We start from the raw sequence: 15,679 nt of genomic DNA, 5'->3' as shown, positions 1-15,679 counted from the left end.
TTACCATGAGATGAACTACCAATAAAAATTTTAGTTAACACTTTAGGAACAGCTTTTTGTCCAGTACCATTAATTTTTCTAGAATATTCGCTTATTTCAATTAGCCAATTTAAATTAGTCTGAAAACTTGACTACTATTTTACTGTCAAATTTAATACTCTAACAACAATCTTATTTTACCCTGTAAATATTAGTGGAAAGGATTATTTGCCTTCTTGAGTAGGCCCTGAGCATTCCTGGTGCTAGGCTGGATTTAGATATAAAAAACCCACTTCCCCACACCATGGGTACAAGACAACTCAAACAAGTCTTGTTGCAGTGACATAAACATTTAAAAAGTGATCATCTAAATAATTCAGGACCCCTTTACTATGCTGGAAAATAGGACTCAGACTCACACAAAAGGTCTTCCTTCCCATTGTTGCTCTGAGGAGCTAGTGAAAGAGTGTGAAAGTTAGTTGTAAATGAAATTGTTGTATCAACCAAGGGGAAAAATAAAACACTCTAGAAAAATAGAAACTATTTTGACAATACTCAAGCCAGAAAAAAAAAGTATTATAAACAATCTGTAGAGCCATAGTCATGCAAATTATCTCTAGCTTTGCTTAATTATGTAAGGGAAAAACTGAAATAAAAGATGAGTCCAAATAAGTTAAAATTTTGTGATTCATTAAGTGCTGTGATAAATCTCACTTTATACATGAAAGAGATGATCTGTATTCATAGAAAACATGTTTTTTTTCTGATCTCCTTCAAGCATTGAATTGAAATATTAAAAGATTATAAATTTGAAAGGGTGCCAAATTTTCAGGCTCAATATTCGTTTAGCCTTGACCCACCCCTGACTTGGGAAGGAGAGTTATATGGATGCCCTCTAAAATTCCCAATGAAAATGACCAAGGCCAGAGTGGTATCTAATTTTAAATGTACCTGGAAGAAGTCATTCCAAGTTGGGAAAATTAAATAATGACTTCATTTGTTTTCAGAGTTTATAAGTATCTCAAAAGAAATGATCAAGTTAGATGATAAAAACAAGAAAATGATGACTACATTTTATACAGAGCGCTACCATTATCATGCCTAGTTAATGCCATGTTGCTCCCCATTACCCATGTCCCTGTGCTCCTCGGTCTCCTTGTTTCTCCTTATCCAGGCATTTAAATGTTGGTGCCCTTCAGGGTACATCTTAAATCATCTTATTTGAGTACGTATTCTCTTCTATGTGTTCTCATCTTCTATGTCTTCTCTTTGGGTAACCTCATCAATTACTGTTGTTCATGACCCACATATATGCTGATGAAACCTAAATTTTTATCTTGAACCAAGATTTTCCTTTTAAGATATATCCAGTGGTCTCCTGGAAACCCTGCTTGACTCTGGCCCCTTAGGCTCTAGCTAGTGCCATAGGCATCTACTGTCTTGTGTACTTGGTGGCCATACTGCTCCACTGGGACGCTATCCTTCCAAATACAGTCTGTATTTTCAGAGAAACTTCTTCCAGGCCATGTCTCCTTGGAAGGGAGAAAGTGCTGGATAATGTTTATTGTTATCATATACCATTATATGTATTACATATTATATGGCATTACATATTATGTACATGTTTGGAACATAGAATTATAACATTGTACATAATAATTATTATCATCGTAAGCTACAATTTATCTGCAAAGCCTCTTAACATCACTCCCTTTTGATTTGAATCCCTTCAAACATGCTTAGAGCTACTAAGCAAAGGTATACAGCTTAATGAGTGGTTATAAGAGTACTCTCTGTTTTCCTTCTTTCATACTTTTCTCCTTCTCAATCTTTTAAACATATCCTAAATTTATCTCCCCTACTCCCACCCAACCACTCCGCAATTAAAAAGCATTCTCTTTGAGAACATAGGGCTCACTGTGGATTTCCTTTTTTTCTCCCCCTGGTTAGCCCCACAGTCTCTAAACATTGCTTGGGAAGTTTTTGCCAGTAAGAGTTGAAAGAATAGCTGATTAAAGTTTACAGATATCCCGGTTACTCATTCACTTAACACATGGCCACATGCCTGGCACCAGAGATGCCCTAGTAAACATGACTCAGCTCTCTCCTTTAGGACAATCACGCAAGAGAGCAATTATAAACAGGGGTTGAGGGCGGATATAGGATGTCATTGTTATGGGGTTATTGCAGAGGTCAGGGCAGGCTTCCTGAGCGTGACAGGATGGGCAGCCGTGAACTGGGCAAAAGAAAGAAAAGTAGCACTTTAGGAAGTGGAGCAGTATGAGATGGCCTGGTTTGTGCAAGAACATGACAAACCAGTGTTCCCACAGCCTAAAGGACATGCAGAGTGGCAAGACCTAAGGCAGAATAAGACAGGTGTGTCTTCTGTGTCCCTTAAGTGCCCAGGCTGTATCCTGTGGAGCGAGGGGTAAACACTGACGGGTTTTGACCCGCCAATGCTTTCAGTGTTAACTTCTTGACTTTTCCTGTTTCTATTTACCTTTTCCTAGTGACTGTAGTATCAAGAATAGACTCTTGGCTCTGCTGAAAATGCGCATTCCTGTGAAACGGGAGCCCCTGGGGAGCAAAATGAAGCTGTTGGCATGTTCTCCTTGCCTTCTGCCTCTAGGTCTGAGCTTACAGTGTCCTGCCGGGTTCTCCCCTGGCGGGTGCTGGCTTCTTTTGGGACCTCAGGGCCTGCCTTTTTTCACCTTTTTTTTTTTAAGACATCTGTCTTTTTTTTTTTTTTTTTGCTCTGATCAAGTGAGAAGTTCCTGGAGTTTATCATGTCTCATTTTCCTTGTTGCTGGTTTAAAAGAAGATTTCTGACCTTAAGTATGATTATTCTATTACTAATGAGAAAAGCAATCACTCAAAAACACATTTACTTATTATAAGATAGGCCTTCTCTTCAACAGTCACTTCAGAAATAAGGACTACTTGGACTTTAGCTAAAGTTATACACCCTCATTCAATGAATTATTATTTTCTCTCTTCTTGGGGATTGAATTAAAGGGAAATTTCTGTTAATATTATCTTCCATGTTGTCATTGCCGTTGGCTTTGTTTCCCTCTGGATTTTTTTCTGTTGTCATATATTCGTATGTAATAACAGCCTTTAATTTATAATTTCTCATTTCATAGTTTTGATTCTTTTATTTCTTAAATAGGTGTTCCCATTTCCTTGGAGCAATGAATTTTTAAAGTCTAGCATGTGTCATTTAACATTCAGAGTCCTCCCCCAACCCTGATTTTTATTAAAGAAGTAAAAGGTGAAATGGGAGAGAAAGGGTTCCAGGAGTGATTTCTGTGTAGTGCTGTCACACTTTTAATGCACACTTTCAACTAGGAAAGCAAACTCAGCTGCGTTTTCAGGTTATTAATATTAATTTTTTTCCAGAAAGTTATTTAGATATTAATCATTAATTTTGAATGAAGGGATGCAGTTTCTCTATTTTTTTACAGCTTAATTGATCTATTTATTAGTGAAAGTTAACGCAGCAAAGAGGGGACAAAAGCTCACAAACACTCTACATAGTTTCACAAGATGCACTGGAGGAAAAAATGACTATGGATCGGTGGCATCCTGGGGTCTTGGTGGGTGCATTCCTGGGTGGACCTCTAATTCCTGGTGGAGGGGGGTTTCATTTATGGAGGGGGCATGCTTGTTGGCGTCCTTTGAGCAGGGGGAGCACAATGGGTAGAGGAGCCATAATGCCTGGAGGTGGGGTTACTCAGCCTGCAGTGTGGGGTTCCTGCAATGCCGGCAGTGGCCGCAACTACAGCAGCCGCTAGTGTGTCTCTTCCCTGTGGAGCCGTTACCTGCTGGGATGGTCCCCCAACCCTCGGACAGGACCTGCTAACCCAGCAGGAGCATGGGGAATCGGAACACCGGCTGCCAGTGGCCCTGCAACCCCAAGGCCTCCTGCAGCTCGTGCAAGTGGTACAAACGCAATGCCAGTATCTCTGGGGGGTGGGTCCCTCCGCAGTCGTGGACACCACGTTCTCCCCCAGGCAGCAACACCAGACTCAAACCCCGCTTTTCTTCACACTCCGGCTGCTTCGCATTCTTTGGCTTGATTTTCCTGAACTCACCCCAGTCACAGAGGATCAAGTTCATATGCTTGTCAAAAGCCTTACGGGCCCTAACTGGTTTGGCTCAGCAGATAGAGCGTTGGCCTAAGGACTGAAAGGTCCCAAGTTCGATTCCAGTCAAGGGCATGTACCTTGGTTGTGGGCACATCCCCAGTATATGAAGGAGGCAGCTGGTTGATGTTTCTCTCTCATCGATGTTTCTGTCTATCCTTCCGTTCTCTCTGTAAAAAATCAATAAAATGTATTAAAAAGAAAAAAAAAAGCCTTATGGGTGCTGTCTTGCAGGGTGCATCTCATTCTATAGTCGATGTGCTGCAGCATCTTGCTGCTCTTTCCCACAGTCACAATTGCTGTTCCACCAAACCTGACGTCCACAGTAAAGTCACAGGAACCTTAAGAACTAAGGGAAGGGTACAGACAAAGGTATGATGTGGGTTCTGCTACAAACCATGCAACCTGGGGCAGAAGTTCCAAACAGCCTGGTTTTTCAATTGGAATCAGCTTCCTGGATGTCCCAACACAACTTTAACCACCTCTCAGTGTCCTGGCTAAGAACGCCTGCCTCAGTTCTGCCTGGAAGCCCACCACAGGTCTGCTGCCGCTGAGATTGCCTTGGGTACAGCTGGTGGTCAAGCTGGCAGTGCTGGGCATAACACCATGACTTAGCTGGTGGGGCTAAAATGATCTGAAGCAATTGCATTTGTTGCTCCCCAAGACCATCATCACACCAAAGTCGTTCTCTATGCCCACACCCAAGCTTGAGAAAGCAGCAAATTTTCCTTTCATGGTTTCTTTTCCTTTCCGTGATGCTCACTGTAACCTGACTTTACCTGAATGGGATAGTTGCAGTGAACTATACCTCCTTAGGGTTGACTCATTCTCTTCTAACCCTATTTGACCACTTGAACATGAAGAGACACTTTAGCTTATTGCAAAATACTCTGACCACCAGGCTGGTAGCCTTTATGGAATAACTAGAGGCCCGATGCACAAAGATTCGTGCAAGAATGGGCCTTCCTACCCCTGGCTGCCAGCACTGCCTTCGCTCCATTCAGAGCCTCCGTTCCGCCTTTCTACGCTGCCCAGAGGCCCAGAGTGGCTGGGGCAGCGCAGAACCCCTGTGTCATCGCCATGGCGACAATGCAAGCGTCCTGCCCAGGCCCCGGCTGCTTGGCACCTGTATATGCAAAGTAACCCGCCATCTTTGTTGGGTTAATTTGCATAATCACTCCTGATTGGCTGGTGGGCATCGTGAAGGTACGGTCAATTTGCATCTTATTCTTTTATTAGTGTAGATACTCCAACTTCTGGTCCAAAGCCTTATTCTTTCTCCCATTTGGCATTATCATCTATTAACATAGTTTTGTTTTTTTGTGTCCACAAGGCTAAGTTGATACAGTTGACATGTTTTGATAAGAAGAATCACAGTATATAATAGTACCAAAAAGCTCAAGGTTTAAGATTTTTCCATGTCTTAAATAATAATTTCTTATTAGGTAGTATTTTCATATAACTCCATTTTTGTACTTATCTCCTTTTATTTGAATTATGTACTCTATTTCTGTCCCTCAAACTAGATTGTGAGTTCCTTCAAGCAGTGATCATATTTTATTCATCTTTGATGCCCCATCCCCATAAAATTTAATACAAACTGTGGAGAGCCGTTTAGCGCATATTCACGGTGTCAAGTAAATTATAGCAGCAGCAAATATATTGCCTTGGAACCAGAATCATACTATAAATTCAGAAATATTTACTTCCCCCCCCCCCCCCCCTTTGAGAACTCAGGACCTTTTTAAAGTGCTAATTTGCAGTTTGAAGCTGTTTAGGTGAAAAACACAAGAAGCAGCAACAAAAGAGACGAACCAGGCACTTTTGGGTATTATAATTACACCCAAAGTTTGTTTTTATTATAGTTCTTCAGGTTTAATCATGCTCTGGATTCTGTGAAATGTCATAGAATCACAGGATTGAGAAGGTCTCAAAAGGTCTTTTAGTCTCTGTCTCTAAGGAGCCAGGAGTTTAAACTTCTGCAAAGATTTGCTTACCCTATAGTTTTCTTTCAAAATATCCAGAAAAGAAGGGCACATAGAGGTCCAAACGTTTTTGAATAAATAATGTTTTATTTATGTCTCTTTTGGTTATGATTTAACCATATGATATATCCATACTCGCCAGCTCTTCCTTTTCTTGCCACTTCTGGGAGTTTTCTGTCTCTAATCTTTTTCATCTCTTTCCAAACAGAACTTTATTTTTATTTTTTTAATTTAATAAATCTTTATTGTTCAGATTATTACAATTGTTCCTCTTTTTTCCCCCCATAGCTCCCCTCCACCCGGTTCCCACCCCACCCTCTGCCCTTACCTCCCCCGCACTGTCCTCATCCATAGGTGTACGATTTTTGTCCAGTCTCTTCCCACACCTCCCACATCCCTTTCCCCCGAGAATTGTCAGTCCACTCCCTTTCTATGCCCCTGATTCTATTATATTCACCAGTTTATTCTGTTCATCAGATTTTTTATTCACTTGATTTTTAGATTCACTTGTTGATAGACATGTATTGGTTGTTCATAATTTTTATCTTTACTTTTTCTTCTTCTTCCTCTTCTTAAAGAATACCTTTCAGCATTTCATATAATACTGGTTTGGTGGTGATGAACTCCTTTAGCTTTTTCTTATCTGTGAAGCTCTTTATCTGCCCTTCAATTCTGAATGATAGCTTTGCTGGGTAGAGTAATCTTGGTTGTAGGTTCTTGCTATTCATCACTTTGAATATTTCTTGCCACACCCATCTGGCCTGCATAGTTTCTGTTGAGAAATCAGCTGACAGTCGGTGCTCCCTTGTAGGTAATCAACTGTTTTTCTCTTGCTGCTTTTAATATTCTCTCTTTGTCTTTTGCTCTTGGCATTTTAATTATGATGTGTCTTGGTGTGGTCCTCTTTGGATTCCTTTTGTTTGGGGTTCTGTGGGCTTCCTGGACTTGTAAGTCTATTTCTTTCACCAGGTGGGGGAAGTTTTCTGTCATTATTTCTTCAAATAGGTTTCCAGTATCTTGCTCTCTCTCTTCTTCTGGCACCCCCATAATTCGGATGTTGGTACGCTTGAGGTTGTTCCAGAGGCTCCTTACACCATCTTCAAATTTTTGGATTCTTTTTTCTTTTTGCTTTTCTGGCTGAGTGTTTTTTGCTTCTTTGTATTTCAACTCTTTGACTTGATTCTTGCAGTTCTCTAGTCTGCTGTTAGGTCTCTGTATAATATTTTTTATTTCAGTCAGTGTATGTTTAATTTCTAGTTGGTCCTTTTTCATATCCTCGAGGGTTTCGCAAAATTTATTGGCCTTTTCTAGGAAATTCTTGAAAACCTTATAACTGTGGTTTTGAACTCTATGTCCAGTCATTTGTTTTCCTCCATTTCTTTAATTTGTGATCTGTTTCTTTGTCTCCGCATTTTCGTTGCTTCCCTGAGTTGGTAGAGTAGCTTTGTGTGGTAGGTGTCCTCTAGGGCACAGTGGATCAGCCTCCCCAGTTACCTGAGGTGGACACTCTTGGTGCACCCCTTTGTGGACTGTGTGCACAGCCTTGTTGTAGTTAAGTCTTGACTGTTGTTGGTATCACTGGGAGGAATTGACCTCCAGGCCAATTGGCTGTGAGGATCAGCTATGTCTATGCTGGGAGAACTTCTGTGCTGGAGACAGTCTTATGAGACAAGACGTGCAAAATTGCAAAAGCCTCTGTGCTCAGCTTGGATGGGGCAGAGTTTCAGGCCAAAGCAGACAGCCTTGGTTTTCCATCAGCCCTGCCCTATGAGGCCCCTGGGTCTCAGTGTCCCTCGGTAATCGCTGCAAGCACCTCTGAGAGAAAGCCGCCCTCAAGTTTTGCCCACTGCCAGACAGTACAGTTTCTCTCCGAATGAGTCGGGGTTCCCAGAAACTTGCCTGGAACTGGAGTTCAGCGTAGTCGGGAACTTCCGTCTCCCTCCCGCTTTAGAAAGCCAGCTGTGTACTCAGCCTCCCGTGCGTTCAGCAGTCAGTCCTCTCTGTGCGTGCATGCCTCCTGACCTCTGCCTTCCGCAGCTCCCTAGTCTCAGTGTGCTTTCTCTTTTCCTGACAGTCCAGATCCCCCTCTAATGAGTCTGGTTTCCCAGCGTCTCGCCCGGGACTGGAATTCAGTGCAGTCGGGAGCTTCCTTCTCCCTCCCGCTTTAGAAAGCCAGCCGTGCACTCAGCTGCCCATGCACACAGCCGCCCGTCCTCTCCGCATGCGAGTCTCTGTACCTCAGTCTTTTGCAGCTCCTCTGAGTTTCAATGTGCTTTCCTCTTTTCTTCTAGTTGTAGAGTTTCCACTCAGCCAGCTTTCCTGTGGTTCTGGATGGTGTCTGTTTTATCTTAGTTGTAGTTTTGATATTGTTGTGCGAGGCAGCAGTTTAGGTGTTTACCTATGCCGCCATCTTGGTTTCTCCCCTCCAAACAGAACTTTAAATTCATCACTTCTCCCCTGTACAGAACAGCTGAACAATCAATTCTTGTTTCTTGAGAATGTGCCTATAGAATGTGGGTGATTCTCACCTTTGACCAATAGTGGTTAATTAAGACATTTATTTCAGGACAAACATAGTGCATTCCCTAATGGGGATTTCAGTGACTGATTTTTCTTTGTCTCATGTACTTTTTTCCCCCTATATAAATGTCTCCCACCCTTCATTTTTTCACCACAGTGCTTCCTTTCAGAAAATGTAATGTAACCTTGTTTCCTCTCTTTTTCATCCTCTGCTTAGGTCAACGCCCATCATCTAGGTTTAGACTCAGAGATGATTATGGGGTTCTAAAAAAGGCCAGACCACTCCAGATTGCAGCATTCATGAGCAGGTGAAAGTTGGTGAATCATTTCCTGGGATTTGCCAAATATCACCATTTTCAATGCAAACTATGTTTTGTCATTATTATTTTTTAATGTTCACCCGTTTTCCATCAGATATCTAGGTTTTCCAGCATGTCCATTTTGTTCTGTTCTCAGCCTTGGTAGAGTAGGGCTGTTCATTTTTTTCTACTCTTCAAAGCCAAAGTATTCCAAGGGTTAACATAGTATATATGATTTTCTTTGGTCCATTCAAGACATGGAGATTATACCAACTCTGATCATTTGGTTGTGGACTTCCTGTTCTGCTGTCTTGAGAAAGACTTTTGATAGACATGGTGATAGGAGTACCATGCAGTGTGCTAAGGGAGCAGCATAGGAGGGGGATTTAGATGTGAGGAATCAGGAAGGCTTTCTAGAGAAGGGGAACTATCTGGTGTCCTAAAGCCTGAGAAGGAGAAGGACAGGTGAAGAGTATAGGATGGTAGAGGAAGAGAGTTCTGGGAAAACAGGATGGCGAGTGCAAAAGCCCAAAGGTAAAAGAGAACATGGCCATGTTCAGGCAAACTTGTGTCGTAAGCATTAGACACAAGGCTGGGTGGGTAAAGGATGAAAATGAAGCAGGTGACTTTTGTCATCTTGAGCCTTTAACTCATGTTAAGAAAATGAAGAATAATTGAGAACCACTTAAAGAAAGGGGAAACATTATTAATTGTATTTTAGAGGACTTGCTATGGTGTGAAAAACTGGAGGCAGTGGGACTCCAGTAGCTGGATGTAGCAATAACCCAATAGAGAGAAGATTGTGTCCTGGACTGAGAAGGGAAACAAGTGAAATTGAAAAATATAAATAAAGTAAAATGGACAAATGAGATGGAATGCCCTGATACTCCCATCATATTTGCAATTAAAATGATACAAGACTTAATCCTAGCCAATGGAACTGGGGCTGTAGCAAGCTTTTGGGTGAGACACACTGAAGAGCAGGAGTTCCTTGGTTTCTTTGGTTGACAACTTCCTTCCAAATAACCATTGTCTAGAAGTAGTGGGTTCAGCCTTATGGGACAAGAGATTCCTGCCTTGCATGTGTTCTTGGATTGGACAGCCATCCTGCAGTAGAGGAATGTCAGCCCAGATGAATCATTGATCTTATCACTGATCAAAACACACCTGAACCACGGTGACTAGAAGTAGAGCCCACATTTTTTAAGTGGTCATAACTAGAACCTCTCCAGAGAGGCATCAAAAGATAAGAGACACTCAAAACACATTATATAAGGAAGGTAAAGTATTTGAATAGAGAACATTCACATTATAGCTCCATTTGAACACCTGCAAGGTTCTTAAACATGTTCTGTGTGACCTCAAGGCACTGAACTGGAATTAGTGGAGGGACAGGGTTCCCAAGGGGTAGATAACAGCCCACTCCAAATCTAAGTTGTGGAGCTGGCTGAATAGGGGGGCAATATGTGCCCCGCCAATGTAAATATTCAACAGACCAAACATGGACCGTAAAAGTACCTTCCAGCCCTGGCTGAGTAGCTCAGTTGGTTAGAGCAGTGGTCGGTAAAGTGCAGCCACGGTTTGCCGCTCTGTTGACTAATGAGTTTGCCGACCACTGGTTTCATCCAGATACACCAAGGTTTCAGGTTTGATCCTTGTACAGGTCCAGACACATACAAAAGTCAATCATTGAATGCATAAATAAGTGGAACAACAAATTGATCTCTGTGTGTGTCTCTCTCAAAATCAATCAGTAAAAAGTAAATGAAGAAAAGTACCTTCCGACTTAGTCAATTCGGTTTTAAAAATACTTCTATTTTTCTTTCTCATTTATTCTCTTGTTATGGGCCTTGCACAGAGCAGATAGTAGATATCTTGCCCCTTGCATTATATGTAGTAAATGATTCATAGATATATGTTGAATACTGCAAAAGTTTCGTGTATTATCATATCTGAGTTGTTACCATATTTTCTTTTTGTCAGGATTTTTATAAGCTTATCTTAGACTGAGGTTTCCCAATTATGTATCAGGATTCACTGAAAATCATTAACAATTTTTGTCTATACCACTGATGTCCCTACTTATGAGGTTGAATCAGCCTCTAATATCGAAACTGAAAGTGCCAAGCATTTGCTTGCAACTAGTGCCTGGTCAGCTTCTCCATATTTGGATTTAGCATCTAGTGACAGGAAGACTCAAGTGCCACACGGATACATTCTGATGAGTCTGGAAGTTGTGGTGGCAGCTACTTCCAGCTTCCAGGGGTATACTGAAAAATATTCTAGAGATGGTTTCCAGCACCCAGTATTGCTAGCATTGGTAGTGCAAGCTGCAATGACTATGCCAAGCCATGGTGAAGTAGCATCTTTACTGAACAGGTTCTTATAAGGTATTTGGGATTTTTGGTTGTTGTAGCCTCTAAACCTGCTCTTTAGTCTCACATACATTCTATAAGCTACCCAAATGTTTTAAGTACATTCCGTTTCTATTTAATTAGTCAGAGTTTGCTTCTCATGCTTGCAACCAAATACCCTGACTGATACAAACAAATTGGTGAATTTCATTAAAAATACAGTAATAAAGTGAAGGATATTGTCCAGAAAATAGAATAAATATATGAAAAGCTAAAAATCTGGAGATCAAGCCAGGAGAACTAACATCCAACCAAGAGGAGTTCCACAGAGAACTGAGTAAATAGAGAGTAACACATTATCAAAGAAATAATATAGGAAAATTTCCCTCCTTTAAAGACTGAGAAGTTCTAGACTGAAAGAGTCTACCAATGACCCAGATCAACATATGCAAAAAAGTCCACCTCAAAATTCGGAAAAACAAATAAAGATAGAAAAAAACAGATCACAATCAAAGGATAGAATTCAAATGTCTAGAATACTGGACTTTAGAAGACAGTGGGAAACTATCTTCAAAGTTCTAAGGGAAAATGACTTTAACTTAAGTCTATCAATCAAGATATAAATCAAGAAGTCACAAAACAAATTTTCCATGGATCTTCTCTCCTGGTAACTGGAGAGTACAGTGTAGTCAATGACTGGGTAAAATAATAAAGAGAATGACATGGTATTCAGGAATCAGGGGAGCCAATGAAGAAGAGAAATAAAGGGAAGTTTCAGGATAAACATCTGAGCATCAAGATTAGAGACTTAGAGGGTCAGGATGGACAGCTTCATGCTCAGGAAGGAAAAATGAAACTAAATTAAATGGTTGGATAATTATTGACAGGCACACATAAAATCAGCTAGAGCATTTGAAAAAAAACTTGGAATGGGCACACAGAAAACTAAGCAATGAAAACTAAAGCAAAAACTAACATTTAGGAAAAGAAACCTTTTTAAGGAGACCAGAAAGTTGTAAATGAAAAATTTTTCATAATAACTATTTTGATTTAGAAGTAAACAATATCCTATCTAATAAAGACAGAATATGCAAATTGACTGTAACTCTGTGACAAAGATGGTAGTGCCCACAGCCAATAAGGAGGGAATATGCAAATTGATACAACAAGGCAAGAGGTGGAAGGCAGCTCCGGGCCGGAGTGAAGGCAGTGCCAGCAGCCAGGGGAAGGAAGGCCTATTCTTGCACAAATCTTCATGCATTGGGCCTCTAGTTTACATAATAAAAATGTAAAGTATTAATTTAGTTTAAAATGTGATATGAGTAAAGAGGAAGTGTAGGGTGGAAAAGGGATGGGAAACTGGGAGTGTGATAGAGCTAAATCCTATTTTGACAGAAGTCAGTAGATAATGTATAAAATAGACAAGTCAAGAAGTAAATGCATAAGCTTATTATAGGAAAATGAAGTTGAATACTAGGATACAATTAAATATGCTGCATTGGTTGCCTCTGAGTTTTTCGGACTGGGGCATAGCAGAAGGCAGCTTTATTTAAAGTCTTTTACTACTATTTGATTTAATTCTTAAGGAAAATTATAAGTAGATTTGCATTACATTTACTTTTTACTTAAATGTACCCAGCATCAGCTCTCTTCGTCCTCTATCCCTTTCCTCCAATCACATTTAAACAGGACTTCCCCTAGCTCTAGGTAAAGAGAGCTCACCTGAAAAACAGAGAGAGGTAAAAAGTAATATATTTCATATATTCTTTGCCTATGAGCTTCTGAGTCTTCAGCTTGTGACAGTTTAAGGATTACTCAAAAATAATTTAAAAATATATATATATTTTTTATTTATTTCAGAGAGAAAGGGAGAGGGAGAGAGAGAAACATCAATGATGAGAATCAATGATCAGCTGCCTCCTGCACGCCTTCTACTGGAGATTGAGACTGCAACCCACAACCCGGGCATGTGCCCTGACCGGAAATCAAACCGTGAACTCCAGGTTCATAAGATGCTCAACCACTGCCACGCCAGCAGGGTTCAAAAGTAATTTTGATTTGACTTGAGTTTTGCATTAATCATTAATTTTATAACCTAATCCCCAATCATAATAAATTGTTGAAATAAAAGATATATTATTCATCCTCATAATAATAGCTAAATATAATGGAAGGTTTCCATGTGCCAGGTCATATACTAGGTATTTTATGTATTTCACCTCACTTATTTCTCATAAAATCCCTGAAAGTAGCACTGTAATAATCCTCAGGTTTAGTGGAAACTGATGCCCAATATTGTCCTTGGATTGTGGGCGGAAAGATTTTCTGCTCATTTTTGCCCACACCCAGGGAGCTGAGATTATGCACTTGGATAAACTGGAAACGGTTGGCCTAGTGTGGTTTTCTCATCCAGCGTATCACCTTACAAGTCTGATGTTTATACTGCCGTGTTCTGTTCATGAAACCTTTTTCTGCAACATTAAGTAGAGCAGCTACAGATCAGGAGCCAGGGTGAAGGCAGGAGCCAGGGTGAAGGCAGGAGCCAGGGTGAAGGCAGGAGCCAGGGTGAAGGCAGGGTGCCTTTTCAGAAGTGCTGGGTGTAGGTTTGAGGTCTAGCCAGGCAAGAATGCTGCAATTCGTTTCCCTTCAGCACTCATAAAACTTGTTCTTTCTGAGTATGGCTTCGGGGTCCCCCACCCACAATGCAGCATTCCAGAGAGCAGCTCTGCATACAATGCAGTTGTCCCTCCAGGTGGGAAATCTATCTGCCTTACTTAGTCAATGAGGTCCTTATGAAACAGAGTCCTTAGTTCTAGGTGTTAGCATTCCAGTGAGGTATAGCTTCCAACTCACTCTCAGATAACTATATAGTTTACAAAGTACTTTCGTATACATGGTTTTATTTTATCAATATAGCAGCCATCTGAGCTCTCATTTATTAAGTATATATTACAGGCTAGACACTATAAAATATATGAACTTCAGTCCTTCTAGGTGGGTACTGCTATACCCATTTTATATATGTATGTATGTATGTATGTATGTATCCTCACCCTAGATGTGAGGATATTTTTTTCATTGATTTTTAGAGAGAGTGAAACGGAAGGAGGAGGGACAGAGAGAGAAACATTGATGTGACAGAGACACATTGATTGGTTGCCTCTCTGGTTGCTTTTCATATGTGCCACAATGTGGGGTGGAGATTGGACCTGCAACCAGGTACATGCCCTTGATTGGGAATCGAACCTGAGACACTGCCATGTGCAGGCTGATGCTCTAACCACTGAGCAACGCTGGCTAGGGCAATACCCATTTTATTGATGGAAATGCAGGGTCAAAGAAGCGACATGGTTTGCAAAAACCCACTAGTTGGTAAACAGCAGAAGCAGGAGTAGAACGTGGACCTCTTGCAGGGCAATTTCTCAGTTTTTTTCAAACACTGAATCTGCCTCTAGATTTCCAATCATTGGAGGAAATTCCAGTCCTTTAGCCAGATGCCTGATGGAATGTTGTTGTTCAGTGGGAGTTTTGCCCCTCCCATACTTTTATCTCCTGTCTTTCCCGTGTGTGTGTGTGTGTGTGTGTGTGTGTGTGTGTGTGTGTGTGTGTGTGTGTGTGATATCCACTTCATTTAGACTCTTGAAACCTTCCTAGGTCTCCTATTGGGTCAACCACAGAGTTTAATAGTCTTGCAGACACAATTTTTTTTCTTACGAGTCCCAGTTCTCTACCTTAGAAAGACCTTTATAAACTGTATACCTGGAAAACAAATTCCCCACACTGCTCTGAATCTGTGCAATGACTCTGCTGACAGCAGCTGAGTATAACTAAAGGGTCCATAGATGCCTAACCTCATATTAACAAAGAATCCAGGTGAACAAACATGCAGACAGCCTTTCTTTCATTTTTTTGGCTCTGTCTTTGCCATATTATATCTAAAGCATTTGGATTCTTACTGGAAAGATATATTTTAAAATGGAAACATGGTTATTATATCCAATTTTCTGTCTGTCTCACCTTTAGGTCTTCCAGTCAAAGTTAGCTTTCCAGGCACTTCCTTCTTTTGAAATTGTAATACCCAGTTCTTTTTTATTTTCTTTCTTATATTTTATGTGAGTGGAATCTATCACAATATATTATAACTGTTGGCTTTTCACAAATTCTAAGATATGCACTTAAATATTAGAAGCAGTTATCTTGGGAGCAGGGGGAGAGGTTATGTATGAATGTTGTCCTTTCTCCTTAGGCTTTTATGTATTTTGTAATTCAGGAAAAAGTTACATGAAATGTATTTTATTTCAGACCATACTTTAAAAAATAGTGATGAAAATCTCTACAGAAATATACATGTGCCAGGTTATGTGTGATTCTATAATATTTGATATTAAGCAAATACA

At 40.6% G+C, this 15,679-nt stretch overlaps 1 pseudogene across 1 annotated transcript; it reads right to left on the bottom strand.

Annotated features, from left to right (window-relative positions):
- Nucleotides 1-3,626: 3,626 nt before the first annotated feature.
- Nucleotides 3,627-5,206, bottom strand: LOC308233588 (small nuclear ribonucleoprotein-associated protein N-like; annotated as a pseudogene). The gene is made up of 3 exons: nucleotides 5,151-5,206; nucleotides 4,319-4,437; nucleotides 3,627-4,127 (listed from the first exon to the last, which is right to left on the bottom strand). The product of its transcript is annotated as a small nuclear ribonucleoprotein-associated protein N-like (transcript).
- Nucleotides 5,207-15,679: the final 10,473 nt, after the last annotated feature.

The sequence above is a fragment of the Plecotus auritus genome (genome assembly GCF_963455305.1).
Source record: "Plecotus auritus genome assembly, chromosome: 9".
Taxonomy (NCBI): Eukaryota; Metazoa; Chordata; class Mammalia; order Chiroptera; family Vespertilionidae; genus Plecotus; species Plecotus auritus.
This window is presented reverse-complemented; position numbering and strand designations above follow the sequence as displayed.